Genomic DNA, 9336 nt, shown 5'->3' on the forward strand with positions numbered 1-9336 from the left:
TTATTATTATTATTATTATTATTATTATTATTATGGGATAAGGCCCAGATTTTTATTATAAAGATAATGCTGAAAAAAATATACTGTAAAACCTCGAATTTTTTTTTTTTTTTTTTTGCCAACTATGGATAAACTTCTTTTTCGAGATGGGCTTCTTATTTAGGCTAATTTTGCAAACTAAAGAGGGGCTTTTTCGTTCGTAAAAGTAACATCGAATAGAAGCCCATCTCGAAAAGAAGTCATGGGCTTCTTTTCAAGATAGATGGGTCTTTATTTCGAGATAGTACAGTACATACACTGTACATGAATTTCAAAGAAACAAAATAAATTAAAAACACGCTTGGTTTATACAATAGTTTAGGTGATTTAATACCGGTTAATACACTCCACGATACAGAGTGATGTTACAGTGGCCCTATTTATTGCTTTATAGTAGAGATTCCCCAATTGTACAGCATTAATTTTGAAGAGAATCCCCCCCCCCCTTACTTTGCAAAAGTAGCCTAAAAAAAGAAGCTCATCCCGAAAAAAGGCCCATCAAAACAAAAAACAAAAAAAAAGAAGAAGAAGCCAAGGCTTCAATTCAAAGTTTTAAGTTGTATTGATAAAGGGCTATTAAAAATATGATCGCAATATTATCGTTACTAGTTTACTAGTAGTCATTCCATAACTGTAAATATCCGCGTTATATATAATACTGTATTATTATATCTTACGTTCACTTTTGTATAAAGTGTTATGATTGCGATTTACAGTAGCGGCCTACAGTACAGTACGCTATAATCTGGTTAATATGCATTAAATATGTATCTCTGGCTAATGAGATTATACCCCAAAACAGCAATGCACGTTTAATTGCACTTCTAGCTTAAGCCTATGCTTGATTAATCAAGAAAGAAACATTTAAGGTAGGTATATAATAGGCCTATAATGTCGTTCAGTGACATTATATATACAATCCCCACATACCGAGATTGAATGTCGTTTTGACGAGCACGAATTGACGCGTATGCATTATTTAATCTCTAGGCCCCATGGATGACGTATAATACAATGCATAATTAACGCTGTTGTGTCTCGCCTAACTCATGGACCCTTAAATTCGGCGTCCGTATTAAATATATTTAATAATTATGTTATGTTTACATCTTTGTGTGTTTAATGCATATAATGTAGTCTAATTATTATCCAGGGCCAAATATAGACATCACTTTCCATTGGGTTTTAGAGGCTCTGGGCCTAATGATGTTAAATTTAATGTTGCTGAGCAAACTACATTTATTCTTCGGCATTGGTTTATGCTATTATCATCATGGAGTGAACACCTTTTTGTTGTCAGACCCGTAATGCAAATAATGTCATCGAACAAAGCATACAAGAAGCGATATTTTATTGGATCCTTCTTACAGCTCCATGATTGGATCATGTAGTAAATACGTACACTGTGACGTATTACACTCTCACTGAACATACTTAAAGCATCGTGTCCAAAATTACTATATTTCGAGGGCTGTGAAGTCGCTGGGACGCAGTTGCTGAATTTTGTTCATGTCTCTGATTCGGCAAGTTTTAAAACTTCAAGTTGCATCATATCATACCAAATTGATTGGCTAATTACGTTACACATGGTGGAACCGTTAAACAGAGGTAGGCAAACATTTAGTAAGATATTCATGTTCAGTTCCTCACACATGACAGCATTCTGGTACTTGCGCCGCCTCTGTTCACATTGACTACGAACTGATTCATGCTTTATTTGAAGTCCTCTAATAATCCTACACCTTAGGGATCCAGGGGTTGCCAATGTTGCTACTGCAGCTCCCTAAAATACTCGAAAGACTGTTTCTCGGTCAGCAGCCGTCAGCTCTCTTTAGTCTTTAGCCAGGTTAGCCTGAAGATTACTTTAAATTCTATTCACTGTATACCTTTTAAAATCCACGAAGCGAAGCTTGCAATACAGTAAAACCCAGGGCTGCTCCCTGGTGAAACGTGATTTCATTTCCTTTAACGAAAATGAGAAGTGGAATCATTGATTATGAGACGTAATTAGAATGCTTTTCTGAGAAGAGCAGAAGGCAAATTGTAATCATTCGTTCTCACAGTAGGCTTACAGATGTTTTAGTATATTTACTTTTGTAATTTTCATAGTCATTCCATGGTCTATTTATGTTTGACTAAAGCAGCTCTCCATCGCAATGACTTCGTAATTCTGCCCAACCTGTATTTCTTATACAAGCACAATACACTCCTTTTTTTTCTATGAAAACCAGTAAAATTTTGCCCATGGCTCAGTGTTCTCCTTCTTTGCCAATTTTAGGATGAAAACGTTCTTATTTTGTTCTTATTTTACACCGTACCGTGTCAGTGACCCTCATGTCAGAAAGATACGGGGACTGTATAAGAACGGCATGGTTTGAGAGGGAAAAGTTTCAATACCTTAGCCGAGTACCCTATTTTTGTGTCGTTCCCTGATAGTACTTCTGATAAGATCGCATCTGATGACATTAATGGAATAGATGTAATGTTGATATAACATTTTTAAGCATTAATTAATACTTTACTATATGTGACTAGCCTGACTTTTTTTTATTTAGGTTTTTCCTTAAGAATATCATTTGATATTTTGCCACAGCCTCAATTTGTTTTTATTCTTAAGCAATTTCGGCATCAATGTTCTTATAAAAAAAAGTGTAGGCGCCATTATATGGGCTTCTGTCACATGTTATTAGTCCTAGCTGGATGGAATGAATTGAGAGATATATAAGTTGCCCCATCATCAATTTAACTTCTGATATATTTCAGATTTTTGTTGGGAACATTTGAAATCGGTGACACCTATCGATTTGAGTGTACACTCAAAACATCAAACTAGGAATAATTTTTAACGAATAAATTTTATTAATTTTACTCATTATCGGTAGTACATTAAACATAAAGGAGGATTTAGATATACTTTTAATAATAATAATAATAATAATAATAATAATAATATTAATAATAATAATAATAATAATAATAATATAATAATAATAATAATAATAAAAATAATAATAATAATAATAATAATAATAATAATAATAACAACCACCTACTTAGGTACGATACTAATGGAGGATTGAAAAAGTGTTCAAATTTATGAAAAAGAGAAGATTACTTTGAGTGTGTCCCAACGAAAATGAACAAAAATCTCAAGTAATAATTTTAAGTCTAAGTCTGGAGTATTGAAGGTGAATATTTTTTTAAAGTGTCAATACTCCAAAATACAATGTATTTACAGTGTTTGATATTTCTAATTCTGGTGCAAGGATCGCAATGGAAGCATGCCCATACTCAAATCTACCATAAGTTAATAATGGCTATGATATATCAATGAACGACTAAACAACTTAACAACTTGTGAGTATAGCCTATAGCCTGATTGAACTATATAATGAATAATGTATTGAAGATAAAACGAATCTAACAAAAACGAGAGGGTGGTTTTTTTAAGGAAATACATCACTATGTCATCGCTGAGTATCTACACAAATTAACTATCCTTGCTATATGATGCCCCAGAGTCTTGCTATTCTTGTTACTCCGACCCGTAATTTTGGCGGTAGTACAGATTTCTTCCCACACTATTATGGGTTTGTTGACTAATCTGTCACGCGCATCATCGAGTATATCTGGATCATGATTCTCCGCCAGCTACTGTACAACTTGTTCCGACAAACATAAAAAAAATAGGCCTGCTTTTCAAGGTATAGGCCTATCTCCCTTGGGTGTAATTTTTTATTTGAATTCGTTTCCTTCTTTAAACCCGCCACCTTGAGTGGTTCTAATTTAATCTTGTGATGGCAAACTGCTATTTTAAACTAGGCTATAGTGATCTTGAATATGTTTTGCTAAATGCTTGTAATAATGTAAGTAAAACATGCTCCACTTTTATTTCTGCTTCCTTAAATGTCCGAACGTCTGGGTGTTCAGCATATCATCTCACTTCGGTTCGACTTCATTTTCATTTCTACACAAGGCCTCTACGCTTAACATCATCTGTCATACCTCTCCGCTTTTTGTCTTTTTCTTCAAAATATGCCCAAACCAATTCTTCTTTCTTCTTCTAATAACTGAATGATATGTTGCATAACTGAGTTTTGTATTTGTTTGTATTTTCATTATTATGCCCTTTTTTCGTTAATGATAATATTAATAATAATAATAATAACAATAATGATGATGATGATGGTGATGACAACGATGATGATAATGGTAATGATGATCATGATGATGATGATAATAATAATAATAATAATAATAATAATAATAATAATAATAATAATAATAATAATAATAATAATAATAATAGGCTTAATAAATAGTGAGTAATTAATCATCTTGTGTCTTTTTTTTATTTATTTTTTTTTATTTCCAAAAGCAAACAAAAAAACAAAAAAACACAAAACAAAAAAAAAAAACCAAACAAAAAACACAAGTTTACAAAGCCAAATAACCATTGTGTCTTGTGTATATAGTTTATTCCCGGTTTTACACTACTTCTGGTTTTTCTCTAAACGAATTTCCTTTTATAATATCATCGTCCCATTTAACAGAGGCATGCTGTTTGATTGCTGCCTCCTCAGCTGACTGACAGCACAGTATCTTTACTTAAGTTGATTATTCCACTGCACTGGGTCCTCTTTGATTTTCATAGTCGCCTGCATAAACCATGTGAGAAGTAAGAACAACATTCACAAGAGCATGGTTCGTTTTTGGGATCAACTAAATGATGAACCTGTGTTAAACTGAGATAGTAGCCTGAATCATCGGTGTCATGGAGTTTACCTTCTGCCATCAAGTGACGTATCTGGGGTATTAGCATGTTTGATAGTGTGAGGGCTGATATGAGCATGATGGACTAAAATAATGAGATATAAAATGACTTTAAGATGTGATTTTTACTAATGTTTTTTTTGCTAAGCAATTCTGGGCGATTCAAACGACAATCAACGTCATCGCATGCGCAAAAGAAGCTTGTCTCTCAGCCAGGAGTATAAATAGGTACCTCGTTGGAGGTGAATGATTTAGGAATGACATTTAGTAGAACTGATTGGGTACCGTAATACTTGGAATACATACTTGGAATACTGTAGGGTGCATATCATGCACCATTGATTATGCATCTCATGAACGGGTAAAGTAATGTGCTTCGTATCTTAAAGAAAGCCGCTATATAAAATTTTAAAAATAATAATAATAAATTAACTGATATACAAATAAAACACACTTCACATTACACTTTTGAAAAAATGTATCATATTATTATATAATTCAAACATAATTTTGCTGGAGTATATGATACTTTGATTTGTTTTTTTATCTGAAATTATATGCTTCATTGACAGAAGGTTATGCAAGGTGCGTTTTTGACGCATCCACTACAATATAATTACCATATACGGTTCATTTCTTCTATCATTCATATACGATCTACTTTATTGTACCTGTACCTGTATTTAGAGTTATGTTGTTTTACACCAGCTTCAAAAACACTTTATCAAGATTAAGTAAAATTTTCGTCATTATTACTAATGACAGCTATAAGAAAAGAATAATCTGTACATTATTTTGTTCCATACAGTATTGATGCCTTTTCTTCATGTTGACGTGATAGTAGGCCTACTTGTCGAATGAAAAATATCTAATTGCATACCGTAGTTTATCGAGTCAAGGTAGGATAACATTTTAAACAAACCTTACTGTTATCAACACAACCGATGTCGGGCCTACAGTACATAATGGCTTTTTTAGTAACTAATATACAGGATTTTTCAAAATTAAAATCAGGCTTCCATGTTTTACAGAAACAAAAGCAAGATCAGGTATTCGTTTCAAGTTCAGGCTTTGTTTGCAAAAACAGAAATTGTCCAAATCGTGACGATAACAACACACGGCAAAGGTTCTACATGCTTCGTTCTCTGAATCTCAGCAATCCATTCCTATATTCTATACATATATTGATCAAATCATAGACCCTTTAATTGACTGGCAGTGAATTAAGGATTTTCCTAATTAAAAAAATCGCAGATCAGCGAAATCTAAATTGTTTTGATATTTTAAATAAATGTTTGAGATTCATTTTTCTATTTTTTCCCCTTTTTTTTTACGAGAGACAAATATCTGTAATTATTGTTTTAAGGCTGTTTTCTACTTGGCGAACGAGAGTGGAAAGTGTCGGTTCGTGCGCATGCGCATTCACATTTTTATCAGAGTTTTTCTACTTTTTGCGAAGCGAAAATGCGCAACCAATTAGAGCTCAGGAAGCGAACCGACGCTTCCGATTCGCGCAAATAAATTCGCCTAGTGTAGATAGCCTTTAAAGCATGTATGGGCTGTGACATTTTGATATGACATTTGCTGAGATACAGTGACATTCATGATAGTAAATGGTTGATCTCCGAAAATTATAATTGTCTGTATTGGCTAAGTACAAGGTGATTATTACCTCGTTTTGAGAGTAACGCACTGAGGTTAGCTAAAGTTTGATGTTCGTACGAGTATTATCAAAGGTAACGTGAATAATAGAAATAGGGCCTATATCGAGGCACAAATGAAACTGTTTGCATTGTATTGCCAGAATTAATGAATAGTTTTTAAAGAATAGGTATTTTTTTTTCAATTTTGTGATTGCGAATTATTTTAAAGTTTCAACGGAATTATGATAATCGAGTCCATATTTCGATGTCATAGTGGACCCTTCATTAATCACCTAGCCATTTTGGAAATTATAAATTCAGATGTGCAGATGTGGTGCGCACTTCTGTGTATTATTTTTCCGTTGAACCCAACTTATTCCTCCATGTTTTAATTGTAGGCCACATAGCCTACTTATGGGTGGCTGATTAATATCTGAATCCTAGTTTGCCGAATGCCAGATTGGTGACTACAACTTTGCCAAAACCCAGTTTTCCAAATGACGAACATTGTGATCAACTGTTTTCTAAGTGTTTACCCATTGGCGGATTTTTGACCCCCTGACCCCCCATGGTAAAAAAAAAAATTCTAGACCTACCTTTTCAGGACCCGTGAACTGAAATCGTTTTTGTTACAATTGGGAAATTAGAGTAGGGATTAATTATTAATCGATTCATGGAATAGTTTTTAAAGAGGGTGAAGCCTTGAACTTTGAAGAACTTAAAAGTTATTAAAAGACAACTCAGAAATCGGGAAAGCTTATTTCCCGCCACTACGAATAAATATTTACCTGGGGGTGCCACGACCTCCTCCCCATCCCCTCCATTTTTCTTTGGGGGTTATCGATTCATGGAAAAAATAACACGTATGCAACTACTCAATTTTCATGTATGTATGTATACACACATAATAGACCTATTTACTTGTAATAAGAATGAGAAAGTTTTCCTGACCGTTTTCAAGAGGTGGGGGGGGGGAACCTTGAATTTTGAAGTACTTAAAAGTCATTAAAAGACACCTCAGAAGTCAGGAAAGCACATTTTCCGCCATCTAGGAATCAAAGTTTTCCCCGCATCCCCTTTATTTTGGGTTTTTTTGTAAACATTTTGACCTACCCCCGCCCACTAAATTTGAACCCAGATCCGCCCCTGGTTTCCGTTGTTACCAATCATCGCCAGTTAGAATTAAAGAGGTTTATGGTTAGGATTAAATTTTGGGATTGGGTTGGGTGTTTCAGCTATTTCTGATGGGGGTTTTGTGTCTCTTATTCCACTGATGTGGGGTATAATAATGACAAAAATAATTTATATAAAAAAATCACTAATAGGCCTCCTATTCACGGGTAAGCTGAGACTGTAGGACAGTGCAAGTTCTCTACGTTTTTGATAATTGAATATATGCAGGTTGTTGGCGTCACGCTCGGGCGCTGACGGGGGCGGAGCGCCGGGGGTGGAGTGCCAAGGCCCCCATGCACGAGGGGCCCCGACATTGTAGTGTAAACAAAATATAATGTAAACTATACCATAGTTTCATTTAATGGGGCCCCGACAGTTTTAAACATTAAAATACACTGGCCTGGCATTATCATACAGAAACCGGATTATCTCAGGGCTCATGTAGGTTTGGTAGATGTAAACGATTGCTGCAGTTTTTTGTTTTCTGTTGAGGTTTGTCTTGCGTAACAAAAGCGTGATGTCTTTGATTTACCGACAGTGGTTTGGAAATGTTTCGTCTGTCATATTCCTTATCATTTTTGGTACGTTTCTCATTAAAATATTTTCTGTATTTAGAATCCCCCCTCCCCCACCGCCTTTGGAAGAGAAAAATAAAAATAAAAGGAAAGAAACAACGAAAAATAAAAGAATTATCGCCCAAAATGACGGAGGTTATTTTCGGGCGTCAGAACAAAAATTGCAGGGGAATACCCCCGGACCACCTCGGGTAGTATTATCTCGATCGGCCCCACTTTCGGCCCACGTTTGGTCCTTTTGAACATCTACATAGGCCTACTGTAGGCCTATACCAGTTCCGAAAGTTGGCCTATGTCATCTCTGTTGGTTTTGTCATAAAATTGTGTGAATTATTTCATTAGTCATGGACCATTTTATGTTCTCTGATAACACAGTTAACAGTTCGTAAATGCCATAAGCCTTGGGTGCGAGGGGGCTGGGACCCCACCAGGGGCCTTCACTCCTGGACCCCGACCGGAGCCCTACGTGGCCCCTGGCCCCCTAGTGTCTGTTTTGTTAGCTCCGCATGCAAACTTAAGGCGCGCTTCGCTCGCTTACAGGCCAATAGGTGGGGGGAACGGGGTAGGGTGTAGACGCAACCCCACCCCCAATTCCAAAAAGTCTACTTTTTTAACCTATTTTTCCTTTTTTATAATCTCTTAATTCAATAATCGTCCAGCTATAAAAATTTACATAGAATAGAAATCCATTTATAAGGCGCTTAAAATCCTAATTTGTCAGAGCTTCGAGGAGTTTCGCCTACCCCGCAGGGTCCTAGTCCCACCCCCATCAGCCTAAGGTCTGTTTCGCTCTCAAAACGCACCTCTTCATCGAAAATCCTGCCTACTTGCCTGGATTATTAGGTCCCCCAATAACAGTCAGCGCCAGGGCCCCACAAACTCGGTGACGCCACTGAATTTGGTTTTTATTTAATTGGCGCAATATAAATTGCTCATGCTATTATTATTAAGTTAAACTGTAAACTTAATAGAATACCGGTAGTAATTATTAGGCATATAGTGTCGGTTACCCAACGAAGAGATCAGCGAACATCTTATAGATTTTGTCCCTGAATCAGTGGCGTATTTAGAAGTCATGAATTGTGGGGGGGGGGGGGGGGATGGTGGGGGGTTGGGGGGGGGGGGAATTTAAA

The 9336-nt window shown here is 35.7% G+C and overlaps 1 protein-coding gene across 3 annotated transcripts in view; it reads left to right on the forward strand.

The window, feature by feature from the left end:
• Positions 1 to 1518: 1518 nt before the first annotated feature.
• Positions 1519 to 9336, forward strand: part of LOC117110061 (galanin receptor type 1-like) — a 34431-nt gene continuing 26613 nt past the window's right edge. For 2 of the 3 annotated variants that reach the window (XM_033252644.1, XM_033252646.1), the window contains exon 1: positions 1519 to 1647. The gene's annotated coding sequence lies outside the window, so the exon portion shown is untranslated. Of the gene's footprint in view, positions 1648 to 5620; positions 5712 to 9336 lie in introns of all 3 variants that reach the window. The other variant, XM_033252647.1, reaches the window with a different exon arrangement.

Source organism: Anneissia japonica, unplaced genomic scaffold (genome assembly GCF_011630105.1).
Source record: "Anneissia japonica isolate Jap-2015-1 unplaced genomic scaffold, ASM1163010v1 scaffold287799_len804019_cov200, whole genome shotgun sequence".
NCBI classification, from domain to species: Eukaryota; Metazoa; Echinodermata; class Crinoidea; order Comatulida; family Comatulidae; genus Anneissia; species Anneissia japonica.